This window comes from Ambystoma mexicanum, chromosome 6q (assembly GCF_040938575.1).
Source record: "Ambystoma mexicanum isolate Mex_15411 chromosome 6q, UKY_AmexF1_1, whole genome shotgun sequence".
Taxonomy (NCBI): Eukaryota; Metazoa; Chordata; class Amphibia; order Caudata; family Ambystomatidae; genus Ambystoma; species Ambystoma mexicanum.
The window spans coordinates 615,537,718-615,553,860 of record NC_090937.1 but is presented as its reverse complement, the minus strand read 5'-3'; the positions used below and the strand labels follow the sequence as shown (position 1 = coordinate 615,553,860).

Sequence of the window (16,143 nt, the reverse complement as noted above, 5' to 3'; positions counted from 1 at the left end):
GTGCATTTGTGCTGCATGTTCTTTTCTTACATTGTATAGGTGGTAAAGTGCTAGTAATAACAAAGCAGCTTGATATACCTCCATGCAGTCCACTCATACTGTTGTTTTCCTTTACATATTCTTAGACTTATTCAGGTTCTGTTATGCTATTGCATACATTTGTTTAATTCTAAGAGACCTCCTTGCCACATCTATACAAAATGCGCCTGTTTTTCTGGTAAAGCAAATTAACCTGCCAATTTCTTTCGGCTGAATGGGAACTTCTGTGTAGATTTGTCTGTTTAAGACCATTAACTAGTCACCAGTGCCACCTCTGAGAACAACACCAAATGCAAGTAAAGATGTGTGTTCACCCAGAAAAAGGCTCGCAAATGGACTCTTCTAGAGACATTTTGTCCACTACTTGGTTTGTTTACATGATCCTGAAACCCCCCAGAGAATGTAGGATGCTTTTAATGACCACCTGGGAAATATTATTTCAGGCATCCTGTTGGAAGCACATAGCACTCACCATCGACACAACAGAGCAAAAACATGCAAACTTATTCAGTGTTATTTGCAGTCACTGTTCTTTTTGCTCCTTTCTTCTCTTTCACTCTTTTCCTAGCACTCTTTTTTGCTTACACTGTTACATTTTGTAGGGGTGCAGAAGTGAGGCTTGGACACAATGGTGGCAAGTTTTTGGGTCTAAACTTTTATTAAGTAAGAAAAGGTTTGAAAATGCCTCTCTATCCCTGAAGCTAAGAGGTATTTCCCTACATCAAAAAAGCAGAGTGAAATTGGCGGGAAGTCTGAAACTAAAAAGTCTGCCAAAACCTACTTCTGTCCCTAACGCTAATAATCTAAAGCAACTGTGCAAAGAGGATCTCTTCTCAAAATAACAGAAAAGTTCCCAGTCTCTCTGGTAATAACGCTAATGAAATAGCCTCTCTGGTAAGAATGATAATTAAATAAACTATGTTCATAAATGTAAAACTTCAAAGCTTACTGTTAGCTTACTTTCCCCGGGGACGTTATTTGGGGGTTGCCAGGGGTAACAGCTGGGCTTTCCCCCTCTGCTACTCCTAGACCTCTCCTTGCTACCCATGGGCAACTGGAAAAAGAGGCAGTGCCAAGACAGGTATCTGTGTTGCACTGGAAAAAGCAGCTGAATGTGCCGCAGATTGTTTCACCTGGAATCTAGATCTCGTTAGCTGGAGAAATAACAGGGATGCAGGAAAAACCATGAAGCCACCATCACTAACAGGTTGTTGGTTAGTGAAGAATGCCTGAATGGTTGGGTTCAGAGGCGGGGCTGTTTGTGCAGCTCATACCCAGTACTGTAGCAACAAGAAGGGTGTGGGGGCTAGGTCTAGTTAGCTGGGAATGGGTAAGAGCAGCCTGCAGTACTCGGTGACAGCACAGCATGAACGCAAATCTCATCAGTGTTTCTCATTGTCTGCTTTGCACATCCAGTGAGCCACTGGGCCTGTGATGAGACGGGTGTGCCCCAGTGGCTTCTGCCTTCAATTTTGCCTGGGCACTGTGTGACCTGACCCAGATCTGCCAGACCTGCATCACAGGCACACTGTAGATAGACGCAAGGTGAGATAATTAATTTACATGAAGTTGTCCTCTGCCTATACCATCTGTTGATTCCTCAAGCAAAAGAAATATATATTTGGAAGGATTGCTCAGGGGCAATGCACTTGCTTTGGGAACAAGAGGATACAGTGCAAAATGGGTTCAGTTCCTGTTCCAGTGCTCAGATGCTGGAGGGGCCTGGCATTAAGCAAGCTATAAAGGACCAAAGAAAGTAATAAAGTGGGCCTTTTGTACGGGTGATGCATGGAGCTGCTGTAGCTGTTTACATTTAAATTTTTTTTAAAAACCTGCATTTACTGTCTCCTGCGACACATCCTTCACCACTATCTCCCATCTAGCAAAATAAGCTAGGAGTTACTTACCAAATAAGCAAAACGGAACAGTGATGGCTGGAAGGTTTCAAATCATTCATAACCACTGGCACAGCTCTGGCCAACCCTCAAGACCATTGTTTTTGTGGTTGGACTTGTGTTGGTCAGTTGCTGTTTCCAATCTGTGGCAAGACACTTGGCAGGCATTAGATGTCTGTGCTTTCTGGTTTAGGCCTCTTCGAGAGGCTCTTTCTGTTTACAGTTTAGCCCGAGTGATGTACAATAGTCCAGGTTGTTGTGTTGGACATCTGCTTACATTCGCAGTAATTTGGTAATATGGGCCTATACACACTGATGTTAACGCTACGTATGTGATATACTACAGTGATACCTTAACCATATTTTTCTTAAGTGTACTGAGTAATGTGTCTTCCTGTTTTGTCAATGGGTGAAAGGTAGTGTGCCATCACTTCCCGTGATGTCAGTTGGGGTGGGGTCAAATGATATCACCTGTGATGTCATCAGAGTTCAAGGGTTGTGTGATGTCACTTCAGCTCCCCCCAACATTTTGGTGAAATGACGTCCCTGCCTTTTCATCAGACTTCTTCTCATTTTCCTTCCTTTTGAGCTTGTGAGCCCCTTTATCCTCTTAGGCAATTGTCATTGGACAATTCACAGGGATATGTTTCTTGGATCCAGAATTCTTTATCTTATCAACTTGATACAGTTTGTTATCCAATGTAGGATTCCTTTTGTATCAATTCCAGGGTCCTTAGCCCTCTCAGTCTCTCACATGGGTGCATGTCCCAGACTTACAATATAGCTTGGTTCACTTTTCTGCCAAACTAATATCCTCTCATGGACTGTCTCTCTTTCACGTGGGTCCCAACCCCCATTAATCTTATTTATATTTTAGGCACTTGCCTTTCACATGGGTGCGGGGTCCCAGACTCGCAGTTCGGTATCACATCTGTTCGGTTCACTCTCTTGCCAAACATATGATCCGCTTTTCTTAGTGATTCACGGTGTCCCAGACCATCTTATACTTTCGGTTTCATATGGGATCAAGTCCTAGGCTCGCAATGTCCCTTCAGGGTCCTAGACCCTCCTTTTCCACTGTTTGTATTTAACCCCTTGCTTTCCTGGACCTCCAACACCTCCTGGGAAACCTGCGTACCTGTTTCTCGGTAGGTACTGACATTTCCTCAGTCAGTGCTTTGTTCCTCGAGGCTCCAGCTGCTTTCAGATGAATGGTGGGGTGCAGCGGTTCTGCTGGCGTCTCTCTGTCCGGTGGCACGTCCTTCCTCGCCAGCGGTTCGCCGGAGCGGATGCCCCAGGTACGTCTTGGCAGCAGCCTGGGTAGTCCTTCCAGCTTGGACCACGTTCAAGCTCTCTGTTCCCTCCTTTCGCGAATCCCCTTGTGGCTTCTCTCTGCCCGCCAGGTGCATGGCACCCATAGTTCCTCCTCAGAGGATCGTTCTCCCTCTGACTCCCAGTTGAGTTCCTTTTGAACGTTTGCACAGGTTTTTTTGTACTCGTTTGGGCAAAAGACTCCTCGTGAGAAGCTAGTCATCTCACCCTGCTTCTCCCGAGTGATCCTCGGACTCTCAATGATCTTTTTCACAGTACTCACTTTCAACTCAGATGTAGGTCACTTGGTATTCTCTTGTATTTCAGGTTTGTCAAGTATATTAAAGGGACTGACCTGGCAACAGAGCGCATTTGCTCTACCCAGAGAGGGGGAGGAGGATTTGGTATTTGAGAAGGGTTTGGATGTATTAAGGCTGGGGAATACCACTTTCACTGAAAATAGTCGTCCCCAATCCCATAGGAGGCTTTCTTGCCCATGTGAACCTCCCTCAGTGCACCGCCTTGGCCCCATGGGAAAGGTCTCCCCCTTGGGAAGAAGGAACGACATCCTCAGATTCGTCACAAATAGCTTTTTTGCTCTTTGGTCATTCCTTTTGTGATCTTTCTTACTCTCACATTTGTTCTTTTAAGTTTTCTCTTTCGCTCTCGCTTTCAATCCCTTACTTTTTTCTTTGCTTTTTCACTTTTTAGTCCTTTATTTCACATCAAAGAATAGTTAGATTATAGTGATTTTTGGAAGTTGTTACTTTTATAGGAAAGTCATAGCACTACAGCAACCTGGAATAAGAAGGAAGATGCAAGCTGGAAGTGTTCCCTCTAAAAGGAGACTTTTACATGGTGGAATGGCTTGCACTCTAACACTATTATTTCGTTTTTGTTATGCTGCTTTTCTTCCAGCCTCATTGTATGGACATGCGTCTCAATCCCAATAACCACATGGGGGCTTTTAGCCACTCTGCAAAGCATGTTTGTGGTTTGACAGGAATTGTCTGTTAACATAGAATGTTTTGGGTTTTAGAGTCTTGAGTTATCCTCGATGGTTGACGGAGAGTGTAGGAGGGATTACCTTGCTTCATGGAGTCCACCAAGGTTCTTATTCCGAAATTAAAGGCTGGTCTGAGGGAAAAGGTGTGTTAAACCTGATGAATGTCATGGTGGACCAATGTAACCCTAGTTCGCGCTCCAGGGAATGCTATTAATTTGGCATTCATTTGCTCCCTGCAGAGGAGCACTCGACCATTGCAAAAGCTATACATTCATTTCACAACCATACTGGATGGGTTGCATTTTCTGGTAATGCTGTTAGCGTACTCTTGATACCCAGAGGTTGAGTTTGTAATCAATGGGTGTAAGTGTTGTTAGTCCTATGCTAGAAAACATCCTACCTACTGGCCTCCCAGACTCCATTGGATCTGATGCTGGACCCCTTTTTCTGGGGCAAGAATTTCTGGAACAGCTGGACCTCACTCACTTCTGAATAACTCCTCTCGACTCTCCAGCACCACACTCTTATGTAACTGTACCGGGAGTTGTTGTTTAAATTGATTCACTACTTTCTTGGTTTCTTCACATTTACAGTCTCAAGTATTCTTGGTTCCCCAGATGTTAACAGGTTACTTTGTAAAATAAGGAAGGGCCCAGATTCTCAGCTTTTTAAAAGAGAAGGCAACGACAAAGAAAGTGGTTTTCTTCTTATTTCAAAGGGGAGTGTTGACTCTGTGGATTGAAAGGACTGGACTTTTGACAGGATCTGGTGTCGACCAATCATATGTTTGGAATAGCCTTTTGATAGAGGGTGATTGGTTTATACTCGGAAGACTAGCCGTAAATTATTCTGGGGTGTGCAGGAAGGCTTCTATTTCCCACGTGTTTTGGGATGTTATGTCTTTGTCGACGACAATCGTTGACAAAAGTCCTCCTAAGAACTCTTTTCTTCGCAATGATGCCCCAGAAGACTCCTGGATGGGTTTCTGTTCCTTCGACAAGTTCAAGAAGATAACCCTTCGAATAACGTTTCGGGGGAGTTGGGGTTGAGTTTTAAGGACAGACTCAATTTACAAATGCTGAGATGAGTGTTACCTCTGTTAGTTAAGTGTTCTTTATACTTGTTTGCTTAGTTAACAGTTCTTCATACTAGCTTGTTGTTGCCTGTTTTCCAAGGCTCTCTTAGCTTTCCCTCTGCTCCTTCCTGGACTTTTAACAACTCCCGTTACCTAGTGTTGGAGCGTGGGATGTTGTGAGGATCCATTGTTTTTCTCTCATTGGGCGCTTGTTTCCTGATCCCTGTACTGCTGGTTGTTCTGATGCTGGTAATGGACTTGACCGTCGCTTCCGTACGGGTTGTTCAGCCACCACCACTGTGGATGCTTCTCAATTCTGCCTATGGGACTTTGCGAAAGGTCATGGTTATGGGTCTCTGTGCAGTTGCTGGACCGCACGGTGCAACCACTGCAGGTCACGCCACCAAAACCCAATCTCCATCCTTCTGTTGGGTCGGTTCCTGGCCGACTGGTACGACCCTCCTCTTTCTCTGCCTTATTCTTGCACACCGGCCACCAGGTTTCACTTATATATCGTTTGGCGTTCTGCCTCCTTGCTGGGCACCTTCTCCACTTTCTGCTTTTCCTTCCACTACTGCCAACACTCGGCCTGCGAGATGTTCACGCTTGTTCTTTTGAACAACACCCTCCACGTCTCTCCCACGAACCTCACTAGTCTTCCTTCAGCTTCTACCTCCACCTTGACCTCGATCTCGCTTTCTTCCTTTCCGTCTCTCTCTCTCTCTGTCTCCATCTCTCTTCTACCGTCGTTTGTTTCTGGTGTCTTGAGATAGCAGGGTCCGCCCTGGCGTAACATCCGTTCCATTAACAGCTGATCAAGCTTTTTTCCCACTTGACTGTAGCGTTCTCAAGTTTTACCACGTCTGTGTACGTATCACATTAAGATTCTATGACCCAGTACAATAGAACAAGGTTTCCGATCTAAGTCTAGAGAAAAGCAGTTTGGGCGATATTACTACCTTAAGGGGTCAGCAGATAAAGGCTCTGTGTACCCGATTCACAGCCTTGTCCCCAGGAGGGGAGTTCCTCTCCATGAGATCCATCTGCATATTGCCCCCCTAGGGTGACTATTGTTTAGCGGTCGCACCTCCCTACCCTCATGGAAAGGGTTTCTCCACCCCCACCCCCAGGGGGAAAAGTGACACTCTAAAGGATCATCACAGAATACCAGTTACGGCATTGTGACAATGAATTGAGAAAATTGCCTCAGAAAGCTTGGAGTCCGCAGGTGGTCTATGGATTCAATTTTTTTAATCTAAGTTGGGGTGAAGGAGATTATGGAACTTACTAGTTGTTCTATGCCATGCACGCAAGCAAACTTGCTCTGACAAATGTAGTGTCAGAAGGAGAATAAAATATTTTTCTCTCAAACTCTTGAGTGGAAACAGTAACAGGCAAAGCTCTCTCTATTTTTCCTCTGAGAACAGCATGCACGTTCACATGGCCCTAGGCATTCATACCTTACCACAGCCACAACAGAAGGTTGCACACAAAATGGCAGCAGTTTTCATTCATTCAAAGCCTTACATCTGTTTCTGGTTTTAGTTTGTCTCTCTAATTGAGAGTGGGCATGCTTTGACATGTGTTCCTTATTCGCTTACTCCAACTGCAACTCACTGGTGAGGCCTAGCAAGGACAAAATAATGGGCCTCATTACAAGTTTGCCGGTCCGGTAGTAACTGTGCCGGTAAACTACCGGCACCGTTACTACCAGACCAGCAAACGACGAGTTCTACAGGCGGGTGCCTTCCCGGCCACCAGGTCTGACCTGGCGGGCGGACCGACACCTGCCCGCAGATATTGACGGTAGCATCTGCACCATTCTGAATTCTGCTGGTGCTACCGGCCTCCCCATTCCCATTGAGCCCTATGGGAATGGGGAGTAAGAATTTCTGACGCCTGGCAATGGGGAAATACAGGGTCTGCCAAGGCTGTAATTGCCCTGTATTTCCCCATTGCCAGGTGCCGAAAAAATATTAAAGTTCGGCGGCAGCCTGTCGGTTTTAATAGCAAGGCTACCGCCGAACTTGTAATGTGGGCCAATGTCTATAGTTGTGTTGCTGTGCAGAAGGGACATAGCTAGCACTGTGGGTTGCACTTCTCCCTTTGAAGGCAGGATCAAGACTGATTAGCATATGGCTGTCTCCAGCTGTAATGCTGCAGGTGGTGGCTAAGATATTAGTGTATGGAGGTGATATTCAAGATGATAGCTGGGTCATCCCCTTGAGTTTCCCTATAGCAATATCCCTCATGCATCTAAGCAACTAACTAATCTTGGCATCAAAGGTTTAGCTGGCATGTTTGGACTGACTGTCTCATCTAGAAAAATGATCACATTGTATTCCTCTTTCATGACTGAGTTTTGTTTTCTGAAATTCAATATACTGGCAATAAAATGTATCAACATTTTGTCTAGACCATTTGATTCTTTAATGCATCTCTGCAGGTATACTTCATTATTGTAACCCTCTGAGCTTTATGCTAAGCCGCCTGCCCGAATAATGTTCTGTCAGGACCAACCTTTTACATCTTCTACCCAACAATATTTTATCTGGGCTTTTAGTGATGATACAGTATCCTCGGACAGAGGAACCGATTTCGGCCTCTTTGTCTTTGAGAGAGTCACATGCAGCTTCTGCCTCTAAAAGGAGAACTCAACTCCCAAACATTTGTCTCTTTTTTTAATAGAAGTGCAAGTCTGATATGGCTTGCACTATTATGAAGCCTAGATCTGTCAGGTTGTTGTTTATCAAGTTGCCAATTGACTTTTAATTTTGTCCTAATTAGTAAAGTAAATGCATCAATATTTGTCTGCTCAGTTCCTTTTGCTGTAAGGAACTCATGGTGGCAACAGTAAAGACAGACACAAGTGATCACAGTTCAAGGGTGTTTATTAAAGTCAATATGCAGGTTGGAAAAACTCCTAATCTAAACCTAAAGCTAAAATGGGAGCAAGCTGCGACCATCAAATTAAAAATGAGGCAGTCCTGGTGGCGTCTTGTCAAATAAAAAGGTCCTATACTAAAAAAACGATTGCAAGTCCATACACTAAATACAAAAAGAAGAGTGTGGGATAAGGATCACAGGAAAAGTCAGGATGTGTCGCCAGGGTCTCCCTTCCCTACGTTTTGAGCACAGGACAAAGTGGGACTTCTGAGCACAGCACTCTCTTGAGCTTTCCCAGCAAGCACAAGACAACCATTCCGTTCTCGGCTATCAGGACTGTCGATGGTCAAGTCTCTCTTCTCCTAAAAGTCTCTTGCCTTCAAGGACCTGATGCAAACAAATAAACAAACAAAAGAAGTTCTGTTCCAAATGTACATTGGGTGATGGCTCAACCCTGGGTCCCCCTCATCTGGGCATAGACCCCTCAAACAGTTCTGATCAGCCTCCCTCCCGTCGGGGTCACTCCGGCTTTTGCATAGATATTTTTCCCCTTGGCATTCACAAATCTTAATGTCTTTTTAAACAGTTCTCTGTGGACATCCCTCTGCTGGGTTCACTTTTGTCAACATACTGTTTCTTGGGACTTATGACTTCGCCCCTCTTTATTGGCATCCCTCCCTTGGGTTCACTCTTGCCATTTCACAATTCCTTTCCCTTGCTGTGGGATGCACTTCTCTTGCGTTTCTCAATGGTTTTTTGGTCAAATACTTTCGACTGTATGGTGATTTTGCTGGGGATTTTGCTAGACCCCTATATGACCACTTTTACCTTTTCTGGTATCAGTAGATTCCTTCAAACATGGGATCGACCAGAGTCTCTCAAGTGAGCACACACGTGGTGCCAGACCCCTGTTCCGCTGGTCTTCCCTCAACAGTTTATAGTTTTTTAACATTTTCCTCAATGTGCCACTTTGCGACTTTCATTCAACACAGTTCGGTTACTTTATCGGTTCTCCCCTCAACTCACCGGCTGAACTGCTTGGCTTTCTCCGTATCGGGAGTCAAGGCCAGTACCACAGTAGCAGTTATCGCCTTCTCTTCAGCTTATCAGCATAGGCATGCTCCGTGTATTGTTGACATCTGCTGCAACACACTTGTGCTATTGTTCGCGGTCTTACGATTCCTTCTATGGAGGCTTCACAGGCCTGGCTTGGAAAGTGCAAGGTTGCTTCTCTCCTTGTCGCCCCTTCGGGTCACGCCGTCTTTCTCCTCTTGAACTGCCATGCTGAGTTAGCTCTCTTGTTGGGTGGTCTGCCCTGCTCTCCCTGTGCTCTCGTGCTCCACCTTTTATCCCTGTGGGGAAGGGAAAGGGCCATCCGATGTATGTGCTTCTCGTCAATTGCCTGGCTTTGCATTGGAACATGTCAGGGAAGCAGCTTTGGTGTTAGTCTGTTGTCTTTCGTGATGTGCAAAAGTGTTCATGTCAGAAAAGGAAGGGGGCAGTGTTTTGGAATATCCTACTTGGTATGTATGAGAAAAGGTGTTGAAAGAAAGAGGATACCACCTCTCACCCGTCGGTATCCCACTTCCACTCCTTGAGGACCCCCCCTATTCATGTGATCCTCCCTCACTGGTCCACCCCCAGGAACTGGATCCAATAGCGAAGGCCGTGTACTGGCCACCTGGATGACAGATCCCTGGGGACTAGTTAGGGAGACACCTTCAGGTTTCTCACAGTGCAGGAATGTTTTTTCTCCTATTTCTTCCTGACAATGAATTCACTAATGTCTTCTGCTTCCGTAACACAAGAGATTATCACCGACTTTGAAACCATGGCAAGATTTACATTCCTTTATCAGCAGATGTTTGAATCTCACACCCAAGTACAGCACACTTAGTCCAGCATCCCCTTCCCTGTGCTGCCTAGAGCAAGTAATACAATTAACCAAGTGCCAAGATGGCTTATGTTTTGTCCCCTTTCCTTTCGGATATGCTGTCTACTTCTTTACTGTTAGTAAAGCCTTGTTTACTTCTTGCTGCTTCTTTTGAGAAAGTGATTACATGCCTTTATGATACGATATGATATGGCATCTTAATGCGCCTATACACAAGTGTTTCAAGGCACGACGAAGCAAGGGAGGGAAGACGGAGACAATGACCTTACTAGGCCAGGTGACATTGAGATTGCGCAAGTGCAGGGGATGGGGGAAGAGGAAAAGTGCAAGGGGCATGGAGAGGGGAAGCGCAGTATATAGGATAAACAGTAAATAAATAAAAACAATAAATAAGAAGTGCAGCCAGCAGGTGGCAGGTGCAAAGGTAAGTGCGGATATCAGGTGTCGGGTGCTGGTAGTGGGCTGAAGGGACACAGTAACAGCCCCTGAGTGCAAAGGTTGCCAGGGGGACAGTGCAGGTGTGCAACTGGCAGGGAAGGGGACCTGGGCTAGAGAACAGAGGGTAGCCAGGTGACTAGTGCATTTTCAGTTACAGCCAGGAGTTTAGCAGGGGAGAGGAGGAGAGAAAGCATAAGCCAAGAGGAAGGTCTTGATGTGCTTCTGGAACCAGAGATGTTTCTCCTCAATTTTCAGAGCGGCAGGGAGGCTGTTCCAGAGGGTGGCCCCAGCCGATGAAAGAGATCTACCTCCAACTCATTACTTGGAGAAGTGACTGACCATGAGGCGGATATGATATGGCATTTATAACGCGCCTATACACAAGTGTTTCAAGGCGCGACGAGGCAAGGGAGGGGGAACAAAGGGAGGACAGACAACGATCCTACTAGGCCAGGTGTCATTCAGATCGCGCAAGTGCGTGGGATGGGGGAAGGGACAGTGCAGTACACGGGAATAGATAATAACAATAAGTAAAGTAATGGGCAGCAAGTGGCAAGTGCAGACATCAGGTGTCAAGTGCTGGTAGGGGGACTGTAGTGATACAGAAACAGTCCCGAAGTGCGGGGTTTGCCAGGCAGGCAGTGCAGGTGTGTGAGACTGGAGGGGGAAGGACCTGGGCCAGGGATCAGAGGGTGTCCAGGTAATCCAGTGCAGATCCGGATACAGCCAGGAGGTCAGGAAGGGAGAGGAGGAGAGAAAGCAGAAGCAAAGAGAAAGGTTTTGAGGTGCTTCCGGAACCAGAGATGGTTCTCCTCAAGTTTAAGGGAGGCAGGAAGGCTGGTCCAGAGGGAGGCCACAGCCGAAGAAAGAGACCTACCACCAACTTGTTGCTTGGAGAAGCGACTGACCCTGAGGGAGTTGGAGGCGGATGAGTGAAGAGTTTGAGAAGGAAGATATTTAGGAAGAAAGAGTTGAAGGTATTGAGGCCCCAGGGCCCAGAAGGCCTTGTGGACAATGCAGAGGGTTTTGAACTTAATCCTTGCAACCACTGGGAGCCAGTGCAGAGATTCCAGTCCTGGAGAGATACGATCCCTGGGCTTGAGGCCAAGGACAAGTCTCACAGTCCTGTTTTGGATGAGTTGCCGAGGGCGGAGAGTAGAGGGGGCAGATTTAGAAAGAGGCTGTTGCAGTAGTCCAGCCTAGAGAGAACCAGAGCTCTGGAGACGGTGAGCTTCTGGGGGAAAGAGAGGAAAGGAAGAATACCTCTGAGGAGGTGCAGCTGGTAGTGTGACTTCTCACACTACCAGCTGCACCTCTAAAAAGGACATCAAAGGATGTCCTTTTTAGACTTCTTCCTACCAGATTTAGTGAGGAGAGCAGGAAAGTCAATAGAGAAACAGTTAGGAAAGATAGGAGAGACCGAGAGAGCACCATAGAGTAGGTAGGGAGAGGAGAGAAGAGAAAGGGTGTGGAAGGAGGAGGGGAGAAACACTAGGGAAGGACACAAGCAGATGTGCATGGTCCAGTGCAGTGTGTGGTGCAGTGTTTATCTTTACGATGGGGCCTCCTTTGCTTGGCTCTGTGATTGGTCTTGGTCTGCTTCTTAGCACTTGAACTCTGGATCAAAATAAGTTCCATGTTTGTCCTAAGCTTGTGTTTTGCAATCTTTAAGTGTGGACATATTTTATGTAGCAGTCTACAACTGTTGTGTGCCTCAACTGCTGCACTATTCCAACTAGATCACTGCCTCTTCTGTCTTTGGACTAACAACGCTGGAGTATTTTCATAGCCATAAACAAGCTGCTGGAGCTTTTTAATTTTAGGCACAAAAAGCAGTTAACGGTATTAGGTTTGAAGCAACTAAGGGTATGCTCAAGATAGTGTTGCCTTTTTCACATCATCCGAAGAATGTGGTAGGTACATTGTGAAATGGCAGTCATTTTGTATGAATTTACAAAGGAGGGAATTTTGTGGTTTGAGCTGTAAAAGGCTAATAGTGAGCAGGGCTGGGGAGTTCTATTGTTCAGTGATTTACAATATCTGGTGGTGGGGGAGTGGTCGTGGTGGAGCCTGAAGACTCGCTCACCATGAGCTCTGTGCGAGCCCGGGCTTATCCACCGAAGTATCCCATGAAACATGGTTATGCAACTCCAAAAGAGATTGCAGCATGAGCAGGGAGCTGCACGCATGTGGGTGTCATCTTTGTGTCAGTTACTGACCTATTGCAGTTGCTCTCTGGGGCAAGCATTGTTATCAGGCCATCTACGCATCTCCAAGCAGCAAAGATTTGGCTTTACAACACCTATTAAGAACAAGAAATAAGGGAAGACACTGCAGTAAGAGTGACTAAAACTTCTTATTGGACTAGAGTCAACACAAAGAGAGTAAAGGTTACCCATACCTAACATGAGCATTGCAAACTAAAATTCTTCCGCTTTTTCTAAAAATACCCTCCTGAGGAACCAGATTACTCTGTCTGGAGAAACACGTGTCGAGGGCACCAATACAATTCCTAAACAACTCTTGGCAACAATATATGTGAAGCAACATACATCAAAGGACATCAATATTAATTTCTATTATTTGAACTTTGAAGCAACTTCCTGCTACAACTCAAACATGTGATGTAACATGCATTTGAATACTTAAAACTGTAATTCAATCCAAAACCAAAGTGGAGCAACAATACATTGCCAAGTGCAAAATCATTTGTTTGAAGAGCAACTGAGCTTCAAATTTGATTCTGTTCTTTTCATCTTTATTAAACTTAAGGGTGCAGAGAGTTACCAGGTGTTTTCTTTTTTGAACAAGTTCTCATTAACACTGGACAGCCTCAGTGCCAACACCATAAAACTGCAGCCCTTTACATCATTAAAAGTCAAAACAGTAACAAGTATCTAATCGCTTCAACTCGCCGAACGTTGCCTCTTAGGCTGCACCCTTGCACCATTTTCCTGCTCTCCGGGGGCTGCATTAATGGCGCAATCATCAGCTAAAATGGCACCGAATGGGCGTCTTATCGGAGGGGATTCCGAGTAGAGATCTGCTTGCGCCCACAGCAGTGTAGGGCGAGGGAACACAGTGGCTTTGGAAGCTGGTTTAAGAGGGAGCGGATGAAAGTAGTTCCACAGATCAGTGCGCTGGCTTGAGGAAAGCGGCAGACTGCCTGGGAGATAGCCTGAGTGTCTGGAGGGAGGCTGTGGGTGGCGGCGCGCAGAAAAGGAAGCAGACAGGCTGGTGTTGTGAGTCTCTGCCGGAACGCCACTCCCCCTGGTAGCACCCTAGCCAGTGATGCAGTGAAGGAGGAGATCGAAGGGAGGCAATCCCTACTCATAAGAGGCAGACCTACAGCAAAGTGGTTGTGATGTCTGAATAGGTCTGCCTCAGAACATACATTGTGGGTCATGAGTGGCCACGGTCTCTGTGCAATGTCCTCCGGTGCGGAACTCACATGGCTGACAGCAAATTAGTGGAGGAGAGCAGTGATGATTCTCATCGCAATGCGGCTGGGAAAGGGCATGACTGTGGGCTTGCCTATGTAAACAGAATACCAGAGGACTAACAGAGCCGTATGACATGCCCAAATTGAGAGCCAAGGTATTGATATTCCAGTGGCCTCCCCTGGCACCAGGAGGCAAGAAATGTCAAAATCCCTGAAGCCAAAGCAACATGATGTCAAAGCTCTCCTACAGGCTCACAGCAGAACTCCTCCAGAGTCATCATTAAAGTCTACCTGAATGGCACTGTCATGGTGCAAGGCCCTCAGGCTAATCTCCTCCTCTTTGATAGATGGTTCCCTCGCCTCATCAATTTCCTCTCATCTCCAGCTGTCCCCTACTCTCCTCCCTTGGCTACCTGCCCTCCTTTCCTTCCGTCTTTGCTCCATCTCAAGCTACCTCCACACCTCTGCAGGGCCTACCCCTGATTTGTACCCCTCCCCAGAAGGTTTTTAAGGCTGGCAACCTTCTTCATCTTGCCACTCTCAACTCTCGCTCTGCTTTCACACTCCTCTGACATCGGCCACCTCCTAGAAGAACTTGACCTTGATGTCCTCGGTCTTACCGAGACCTGGTTCAAGACCAGATCTGTCAAGAGGTTTGACGCTCTCCTCCCTGATGGCTACAAGATCCTCTCTGCCTCCAGATCCAACAGGCCTGGGAGCAGGGGGGTGGTAGCCTTGGTCCTGAAACCTCTATATGTGTTTCAGGCATTAGTGTACCAATATCATCCAAAGTGGTGAAGCAAATGCAAGGAGCAATATATATATATATATTTTTAAATAATTGTAATATTTAATTCTTTGTGCTTGTGTTGTTAATCACAACCTTTCCAATATTATAATTTACATTACAATAATTATTTTACATGAACATAGTAAATAATTTGACAATAGATGCAAGAACAATTTGAATGCAATATAAAAAAAAGTCATAATATAATCACATCACATTTAAAACATTATAGTCATTCAAAATCATAATAATCCCCAATGGATCATTTTTGCCAGTATGGATAGATTAAGGCTGCGAAGCATACACACCATTAAAACAATAAATACTTATTCACCACATTTTTAGATCTCAAAGGGCTTGTGACATTTGTATTTTTTTTAACAAAATGGATGGCCAGTGGATGAGTTCAAGAATATGTAAAGGGCACCTGGCGGAGTCCTGATATGCCCAGGAGGGTACCTGTATGCAAAATGCTTGAAATCAGGGTGAGAAATACGTAGACAGCTGTCTAGTTTTGAAGCTATTTTATTTTGCCTTCAAAACGATTTTGCACAGATGAATATATTTAAACATTTACAAGGCTTTCGATAAGCACAAAAGTTTTTAGGACAGATGTATATTTTACAAGGGAAACACAGGAGGGTATCGTCCTCTTCTATTGTTGAGGAACAGTTTCCACAGTGATGCACGAGTATGCAGTACAGGTAAGTGGTGACATAGAATTTTTACAGGGTTCGACCCAGGACTGTGGTAGGTCCGGGGGGTACTAAACACAATAGTGTACACAACACTATCTATAAACACATATACACAGGGGTTGTGCCACAAAACATCGACACGGAAGTGTTTCGGCCAAACAGGACTGGGTGAGAACTATTATGCTACATTTGGCGCTGTGTGCTTAGAAAATCCAAGATGGCTGAAAAGCCCACATTTGCGCCAGAATCCAGGAAAACCGCGCAGTTTTGCGCACACCAAAATGGTCGCCTGACCTGCCACCCACCAGTGCGAGCGTGATGGGCCAGGAGTGCCATGAGCAAAATCAGTGCAAAGAAAGATGGTTCTGTTCAAAATCTGTTTTTATCAATGTCAAAAATTGCTAAAATCATGGCACGAAACCACCAAACAAAAATCCAACTCTGGTTGAGTGTTCTACTTTACTCTACTGCAGATCCGCATCAATGTCATGTTAAGCGAGGATCATATACTATCAAGTAAAATCCCCTTTTTGAAATGCATTAATTCAAGACAGCTTCCAAAAATGGGTGCAGTACCGGCGTTTGACACTAACCGGCGCTAGCTAGCTAGCTAGTGTCTAAACTCTGACAGGAGACCTGTATTTCAGAAGCTAAACAGCATCCTGAGCT

General features: G+C 45.6%; 1 protein-coding gene across 3 annotated transcripts in view; it reads left to right on the top strand.

Annotated features, from left to right (window-relative positions):
* INTU (inturned planar cell polarity protein) overlaps positions 1–16,143 on the top strand; it is a 1,700,152-nt gene that overhangs the window by 616,501 nt on the left and 1,067,508 nt on the right. The window lies entirely within an intron of this gene.